A 9,771-nucleotide genomic window follows, 5' to 3' on the forward strand; every position below is an offset into this window, starting at 1 on the left:
GAAAAAGTCTTACAAAGCATACGGATAGTCTTACAAAGCATAGAGAAAGTCTTACACGCAAATTAACAATAGGATAACACATTACTTCCTTAGAACAATAGGAGAACGGAATACCACTTTGCTCACGTTTACAATCTTTGCACGGTGGGCTTTCAATTCCTTTTGCATTTCTTCTATGAGATACTCATGACTTAGAACTTTCTTCCGATTGTAATCGACACTCTCTCTTAAGGTAGTCACCTCTTCTTCCATAGGCTTTTCCCAAAGTTTACGGATGAGTATCAAATCATTTCTATCATCCTACAAAATACCAAATATTTATCAAAAATAAATCTAGATCTACAAAAACTAGAAATGAGTTTACGGAAGGATAACCCGATTGTTTACGGAAGGATGAAAAAACGACGACGTTTTAAGGCTTAATAGATAACCCGATTGTTTGTCGAAAATCCCCAAATCAAATACTTCAAATCTCTAATTCCCTAATTCTCTTCTTCTTCTCTAACTCCATCAAAAGCTGAAGAAATGAGTTGCAAATCTGGGAATTCTAACTAATGGCATCCATGAACACACTTTCAAGATCGTTGGAGATAAATTAGAGTTTGTTTTTGATTTGGGGATGAATTCGATTTGAGGATTTCTTCTCGACAAATCCCTAATTGGGTTATCAATTACGCCTAAAACGTCGTCGTTTCTTCACAAACAGAGAGATGATAACGGTTCTTAACGTCGTCTAATGGATCTGTTAATCGATTTAACGTCGTATTTTATTAGGCCTAGTCAACGCAAAGTTCATGTTTTAAATGTTAGTCAACTGTTATTTGATGTTTTAAATGGCCTCCTACGAAGTTGACGTATTGATTGGCCATTTTTTGAAAGTTGGGGATTAAACTACATTTTTCTCGAAACTGATATGGTATTACTGGTTTTAACCAGTATTACCAAAAAACAACAGAAACAAACATAATATTACAGAAAGGAAAATACAGTATTATATAGTATGTCCATACAAGCAAACAAACAAATAACTGCAGAAACAAAGTAAAATACTCAGATAGGCGTATTCCCAAATAATAACCATTAATAACGATTGCGTTGGACGCCTTTTGTTTTGCGTCCTTTGTCGTTTTGGACTCTTTTCCCCGGTTGATGGAAACCTTAGCATTTTCTTCCTTTCTTCTTCGGTTTTTTAGACAGCGGAACTATCTTCAACGCTTTTATTTCATCTGGTACTTTCCACTCCGACCTATCCGGAACTAAATAAATAGTCCTAAAATACGCCAATGCCCACAACTTCGCCCAATAATATTTTATAACCAAATCATGTAACTCCAAACTTCTTCTCCGATCTTCATCATCCATAATGCTAATGAAAGCAGGCAAATGCGTGAAAACAAGGATACTTTTGGATATCGAACACCTTACAACTGCAAGTTTTCAAAAGCAAGCTCACCATATATTCTATTACTCTCTCGCATGTGTCAACATATTCACGCTCGAATGAATTTAGCTCCATCACTTTTAGCTTCTCGGCTTTAACCCACAAATCATGTAAATAATTCTCCAACAAAGGCACCATCTTATTTTCTAAGGATCCAGACGCGGCTTCCATCTGATGTTCATTAAACCAAACGGAGATTTTTTTGATGATTGCATCAAGCATTGGCAATAACGAGTACTTCCTTACGTCTAAGTTGTGTCTAAGTTGTATCTTTCCCGGGGAAAAAACATCTTGCCCATTTTTCTTCCACGGTTGTATCCTCCAAATACTTGGTCGCCTTGGGGTATCTCAACTTAAACTTATCATACGCCCGGTTGAAGTTAGCAACGGTGTAGTTCCGACTTAACTTCTGGAACTTCCATGCGAGTACGTCTCTGTTGGTGTTAGTAGCATGGTCTTTTACATTTTGGGACAAATGCCAATTACAATACCCGTGATGAGCCGCGGTATACACGTTCCGTATGGCCTTTATGAGGCTTGCATTTATGTCGGTTCTGAAGACCAATTCAGAAGTATTGGGTACAACCGTTTTTAGCTTCTCGAAAAACCAATCCCAACTAGCATCATTCTCACCAACGAGTACGACAATCGTTATGATGTAATGCTGACGGTTAGGGTCTTGAGCCGAGGCAAACACTAGCACCCTGCCATATCCGTTCTTCAAATGTGTTGCATCCACAATTAAAAACTTCCTCATCACTCTAAAGCCTTCAATGCTAGCTCCCAAAGCTACGAATACGTACTGAAATTTATCATTTTCATCCATTTTCAGATAAGTAACTGTACCATCATTTACCTTCTTCAACATGTAAAAATAACACTTGATATCCTTGTAGCTTTCTTCCGGACTTCCTTTTAAATCACAATCCGCATGATATTTCCCCCTTAGCACTGTTGAGTATGATACTTTCACACCTAATTTCGTCTGAACTAGCTCCATGATAATCTTTGGAATCGGAGTTTCCAATTGTCCCGGAAAATGATCATGAAGGAGAGCTGCACCTAATTGGGGGTTGTCTTTCCTTTTCCTGAGCCTACTACTATCTTTCCTTAGACGAGTGCAACTATGCATCTTATTATACATTCTGATCGAGAAAATATTAGTATTATGGATATTTGACGCTCGTAAACACCAAGAACAACTTTCTTTGGCACACTTTAGGACATAGCGCTCCTTATCCGACTTCTTATTCACATAACCACAACTGTTAGCAAATGCAGCTCTATCCACCACCTCGTGCAATACCGCCTTGTTTGGAAATTCTTGATGTAAGGTCAACCCAATTCCGTCTTCCCATTCTTTTTTAAAGAGACCAGGTTCTATAGAAGGTGGCGACTTAACATATTGTACCCCTCTTATAAGAATTATCCATAAACTCATCATAGCGTGTTTCATCTTCTTGAGTCTTGTGATCCTCCTCTACTATTTCCTCAAGTTGTTGTTGAGTTCCTTGTTCCTCTTCTAATAAGACGATGAGGGCACCATCATCCACTCTCATTTTATCCTCGTCTGAATTCAACTCCGTATAGTTCTTACCAATAGAACTTTTACCAACTCTAAACAATTGCTCGGGCGGTTTAGAGATCTCCTCCACAACCAAAACACTTCTCCGGTTATTTTTTGCGGATGTTACATAAACAAAGACATCCTCATCATCACAAACGTTCATCTCTTCCTCTACTCCGAACAACCGTGAATTGTACCTCATATGCCATTTAACCTTATTTGCATCTAATCCAAGCTTCGTCAATATCGTATCTTCTAACATTGAGAGAGTTATCTTCACCCCTAATCTCTTCATCATCACATTATACATGCGACCTTCAAATTTAAAATATATGATCACGTTCTCTTTCATTGTGGATCCTGCCAAAACAATACACATACTCAGTCAATATTACCAGTATTACCGATTCTACTACATTTTCAGTAATACTAGTACTAATTCCGAAATACTACATGTCTCATTAATACTATTACATATATGAAATACTACATGTCTAAGTAATACTGGTGCTATTAAAACATAATATCTACATAAAAACCAATTGTTTCGGTACAACTGTAACTAGTTCGACCAGTATTATTTTCGCGACAAGAACAATGTTTAGATTCGAGTTTAATTCAGTATGAATCAGCATGCAAAATCAATTTTTGACCCATTTATAGACCAAATCAACCCTAAAACTATACTTAAACTTCTAATGTACGTACCAAAACACAATAACCAAAATTTAATTGAATTGAATCTCAAATTCCTCAAAATCCTAATTTAAAGCTTTTGAAGCTCTCTCCAAGTCGATGCACATACTTGGACTTCGTAGACTGATGCAGCTTGTAGGAGGAGAAAAACGGCAACAAATGCGGCTCGCTGGAGCTCACCGGAGGAAGAAGCCCGAAGAAGAAGAAGCTCGAGCTCGAGCTCGTTTTTTTTTTTCCGTTTTTGTTTGTGTTTTTTTTGTGTTAAAATATTTATTCAATATTCATTCAAAAGAAATTAGAAGGGTAATTTTGTCTTCATACGTGTCATTAATTCAAAAGGGATATGAAGACTACAAAAGGATTTTACAGGTTAGCTGTTCCAAAAAAGGGACACAAGAGATTATTATTCTTCTTGATAGCATTGATTGTCCTAAACTGGGGCCTACTACAAGAAAACACGGTATTAGCGGCTTAATTCCGCGACTGAATATGTAGTCGTTAGTTTTGGCAACTAAATTATGATTTATTAGCGACTAATTAGTCTATATTATACATTAGTCGCTAATCAGTCTTGAATGTGAGACTGATTAATTTAGTCGCTAATAGATCGCCAAGTACAACTACCATTTAGCGACTAATATATTCTATTTGGGCAATTAATTGGGCTTTTACCGGCTTGATCCAGTAACGAGCCAGTAACGATATCCCATTACCCACTCCATGAGAATTATCTATGGGGTAAGACTGCTTTTAAGATTCTTAGTGATTCAATTCATGAGGTAAAAGATGATTTGTGTAATCCTGCTTACGCCAATGATGGTTTTTGTCCAAGTTCTCTAAATATGGGGTATGAGGTTGTTCCGATGATTGCCAATAAAGTTAAAGCTCACGCTGAAAATGCAATAGATGGTTCATCTATATTAAAGTGGAAGGGATCTTGAGCAAGAATTTTCTATTATGTCCAGGAAGCTTGCATCTTGAACAATTGTGTTCTTTTCGTGGTCGCTTGTTCTCCATTGCAATCTCTAATGGATATCGAATCCTTTTTTTCTTTGGTCGACCTGAACGACGTCGACCTTGAGGAGGTAGACACTGACTTTTTCAACTTCGGGGGGTATTTGGGTATCATTAAGAATCCCTGGAACCTGATAAATGGACTCAGAATATCTAGAAAGGATCCAAGAGCGTGTGCTATGGAATGTGTTTCTTCGTAGCCACTACAATGGCATGCATACATGGAATCCTCTTTATATCAAACACCCGACATGAACAACTCAATTTCTGCATGTCAACTATTGCATCTTGTGAGCCATCAGTCACATTGAATTGATTTAGATTTATGGGCCACACTGCAAGTGTGTTTTCCTCTTCACGTATTTTCTCAATTCACCGTTAGCATATGGTCCAAGTTCGTGACAAGTTTTGCAGCTTTTAGTTGACGCTCACAAAACCAGGGAGTTAGAGTAGGCCGTACATGATTGAGAAAAGCTACGATGGGGTCCTCTCTTGCTTATTTTAAAAGTCCATTGATTGATTCAGCAACTTTCGTTGTGGTGATGTTATACCTGTTTCCTTGGAAATGAGCCGTAGACCATAATTGAATATCCACATCTTCCAAGTATTTGCTCAGCTTTGGATTAAGAAGACGTATCTCATCCATGACATTGTTAAAATCATCACGACTAAATTTATTTCCAACTTTCTTAACCAAGTGAAATAATTGATTTGCTCCAAAATTGGTTTCGATGTTTTTCTGAAGGTGGAAGAAGCATATCCCACGATTTGCAGAGGGGAACACCTTTTCAATAGCTATTTCAATATATTCATGCCTGTCTGAGATAAACACCAAGTCTGGATGATCAGAGATAACTGATTTCAAACGAGTAAAAAACCATTCACAAGCTGCGTTATTTTCGGAATCAACAATTCCAAATGCAATAGGATATATATCATTATCCTCATATTGAACAGTTGCAACTATGAGGGTACCCTTAACCTTTCCTTTGAGAGAGGTCCCATCCACTGCGATTACCTTTCTCATAAACTCAAAACCTCTTAAACATTGACCAAGGGCAAAAAATAAGTACTTAAATCTTTGGTTACCTTCAAGCTCTAGGTAGGAAACTGTACTAGGATTTGCTTTCTTTATCTTGTAGAGGTACTTAGGGAGCTGCTCATAACCACTTTCAGGAGAACCTCTCATCAATTGACGAGCTTGCTACAAAGCATCCCAAAGTTGGTGATTAGTAAGCCTTAAACCATAATTTTTAAGTAGTGGTTTCTCCAAATCCCTTGGATTCAATCCATTGTTAATACCACCGAAAAGATCCAATATGAGTTGGCCTATAATTTTTTGTATAATTGATCCTAGTGAAAAACTTTTATTTTCAGAACAACATGTACGCACATCAATGTACTTTCTAATCCAAAAAAACTCTGTTGTTACATCCTTTTTGGTTGCTCGCACTCTTCAAGAGCATCCATTATTTTTGCACACAACAACTCTATTTTTGCAAAGTCGGACAGGGATAGATTTGTATATTTCAATGAAACTCCTTACTTGTCTATCGCTTGTCAGAAACATAGGAAGAGGCGTTTTATTTGACATATTCCCTACCATTATCTTAGGTAGTGCATAACTGAGTTCCACATTATGCTTTGAGTTATATAATTGGAATTCTTCTTCAACTATCTGAAGTAGTCCAACATATGACATATCATCCACTAGAACTAGTAATTTGCAGCCTTTGGTTTGATCAACTGTAAAAAGTCATCCGTTCTTCAACATCCATTCACCTAAAACTGCAATTGTATGTACCATGTTTCTGTAGAAAAAAGGTTTACAAATTAGTTTAACACTCTACACAAAAACTCAATGTAATATCTCTATATCTACATAATAACCATTCATTAAAAAAAAAACTCTACACGAACTGACTCTACATAATAACTTCACAAACTAACTTTACTTAATAAACTTTACTTTTTTTTTTTTTGGTCAAAATATAAACTTTACCTTAAACTTTAGCAAACAACTATACTTAGAAATCTAGATAATAACTGTGTGAAACTAAATTACTAAAAAAAATTGTATAGTAACTTTACTATAAAACTTTAGCAAACAAATATAGTTAAGATCCATATAATAACTGTGTAAACTAAATTTATGAGAAAACTTATAATTAAGTGTACTAAAATACTTGATTAGAAAATATAGTAATATATATAAGATGTAAATAATAACTGTGATAAACTAAATTTACGAAACAACTCTCAACAATTTTCAAATATATATGAAAGAATATCCCATAAGAAAAGAAGTGACATAATGAGAAATTACTAAGAATGTGAGAAAAGATGAATGATGAGAAAGTAATTACTAAGAATTTTCTCATTACTACGTGACAAATTTTCTTAATAACTCTACCCAATATCTTTACAAAACAAATAGACATGAAGATCTATATAATAACTCTACGTGACAGTTTTTGTCGAAAAGATTTTTCAGAAAACTTTACTAAACTAATATATATTAAACTCTATATAATAACTGTGCGAAACTATCTCAAACAATTATATATTCAACTCTGAATTTCTTTACCAAGTAACTATATTTTGCTAAATAACTATTTCAAAGAACCATCGTTTGACTAGTATAAACTTTCCATGTTAAAGTACTGACTTTTTCTTTCGAATAGACAACTTACCATGATTTAGATCTGGTAAACGACTTGTTAGGATTTACTAAAATTAAACCGTGAATCACGATTTCTGTTTTAGTACGAAATTAATGTTTACGCTGAAATGAATTGGAAAACTGTCATTAAGGGTTGAGATTTACAATTATTTTTTATTATATTCTTTGTAATACCTAATGACCTATTTCCCTACGCCATGTATACGGCAGGACAAGATGAAGTATTGTTGGTAATTGGCAAGTTGGTCAGGGTTGATAATTTAGCCTCGCAGTTTGAACCTAAGACTGTCAAAGGAGCGTCCTTCATCTGCCTCAGGACCAACATGACGTACGAAGAGCTAGCTCAGAAGGTGAAAGATAAATTTGGCTTTCGTGCAAGAGACATTACAATCAAAATGGCATACCAATATCCAGAGTGGATGGTTATAGATTAAGGGAACGACTCTCCTCCTCAATAAATTAGTGAAGATAGTGATGTTACAATGTTCATTCAAATGAGGCGGCATATAGAGGAGGTGAATCTCTATGTCACTGTCGTCCAACATACTATTTCAAGTTGTCATGTTGATGTAGCTGACAAGAACTTCAATTCAGAGGACACTGACGAGTCAGATTATGACTCAGAGGAGGAACTTCACCAATTTGCACTTGATAGTGCCTTGGTTGGGCCTACTCAAGAGCAAACGTCTGCTACAACAGAGACAGAACAACGACGTAGGACCAGGGGGGAACTTTTCCCAACAAGAGGGATCAGTATTAGAGAGCCTAAAGACTGCATCCGAATGAAAAGCCATGAATGTTGACCTACTGACAAAGGGAAAGGAATAATGGACCCAATTGGGAAGACAGGGAAGGCTGGTCCAAGGAGAGCCAGTGTGACAGATAGCTCTAGCGACAATGACTATGACTTGCTACTTGTTCCATTCACCATGCCACCTATCCACCCGCTATCACCATTCGGGAAAATGCAGATATCGAAGGCGTAGATTCCTTAAGGGGAGCAGTCATGTTTCTAATATTGTCAATGATGTGGAAAAAACTGAACTTCAGCGGCAGAACATTCTGTTTTGGGGGTGGGCACCCGAAGCATTAAACACAATACTCTCCGATTTCAGTGATGATCTTATACTTTTTGGTCGTGACGCCCCAGCAGTCTTTAATGATGGAAAAGGTGAAGGTATAACTTGTATTCCAGATCTACTTATTGACTTGTTTTGATGATTGGTTTTCAGAACTTGGAATTGGATTAAGTGTTAAAATAGATACCTTATGTTATACAATTATATTTATGATCGTCGTGGGCTATTTAACTTGCATACTACATTCATCTTGCTGAAAGATGTTCATTTTATTTCAGGTGTGGACTTCGCCTTCTTTGATGTTAAATATTGATAAAAACCTATTTTTACTTATTTTATCTATGACTTAGGATTGTTTTTATAGAGTCTCTTGAGTCCTTTATAGTGCTTTTGGAGTGTTTTTGGTGTATTTACAAGTCTCGTACGTTCTGGGGTTATGAGGCGATTATGGGACACTTTGGAGCAAAACGAAGCAGAAAACCAGTCTTGAATGTAGTGTCCATCGATACCAAACTTGTGTCGGTCGACACAGGTCCCTCACGAAGTTTGCACGAAAACTGTACGAAATTTGCACGGGCTCAGTTTCGCCATAAAAGACCCTGAAGTTAATATTTAGGCCAAAGACGTGTTTTAAACATATAATTAGGTTTTTAAGGTCATCGTTAGACCTAAGTTTTTTTTTGATATTAAGATACACTTTTGGAGAGAAGAATCCAATCTTTGCATAGAGGATTATGAACTCCTTTCACTCTTATTCTTATTATTTAATGCAAATTATTCAGATTATGATTTGTGTTTCTGTTATCATGTTTGAGTAATATACCTTGTAGGGTTTAGGGAGTCTCAATACGAATTTAGATGGATTAGTAGATTGAAAACCCCTTAGGATTATTCTATAGAGTTCTTGATCTTGATAATTCTTATTGCTAGTTTTAGATTGATCACGTAGAACTTGATATTAGATAATAGGTATGCCCACCATAGGTACTTGTTATTTGAACCATCATAGATGAACCTAGGCATTTATGAAAGAACAGGTAGGCTCATAGAAAGGCTCTAGTTTAGATACTAGGTGAACTAATCAAACTTGATAATAATGCATGCTTTAGTATAGGATTTCTCGGCTTTTCCGGTTATCTTAGCTCTAAGTATAGAGAGTTTCGCGGAACACCACCGGTTACTCTAAAATCATAGTTTGAGTTTCAGAACGGTGAGATAACAATCCTACTATTAGCTAGATCTACAATTTATCTATCTTCCAAGACAATTCCTTAGACCCGATGCTTAAATC

General features: G+C 36.2%; 2 pseudogenes across 2 annotated transcripts; both read right to left on the minus strand.

Moving 5' to 3' along the window:
* Positions 1-88: 88 nt before the first annotated feature.
* Positions 89-3,412, minus strand: AT4G06552 (annotated as a pseudogene; the record flags this gene model as incomplete). The annotated part of the gene is made up of 1 exon: positions 89-3,412.
* A 1,234-nt stretch (positions 3,413-4,646) lies between these two features.
* Positions 4,647-7,367, minus strand: AT4G06553 (annotated as a pseudogene; the record flags this gene model as incomplete). Its single annotated transcript has 1 exon — positions 4,647-7,367.
* Between the last annotated feature and the right edge of the window lie 2,404 nt (positions 7,368-9,771).

This window comes from Arabidopsis thaliana, chromosome 4 (genome assembly GCF_000001735.4).
Source record: "Arabidopsis thaliana chromosome 4, partial sequence".
In the NCBI taxonomy this organism is placed as follows: Eukaryota; Viridiplantae; Streptophyta; class Magnoliopsida; order Brassicales; family Brassicaceae; genus Arabidopsis; species Arabidopsis thaliana.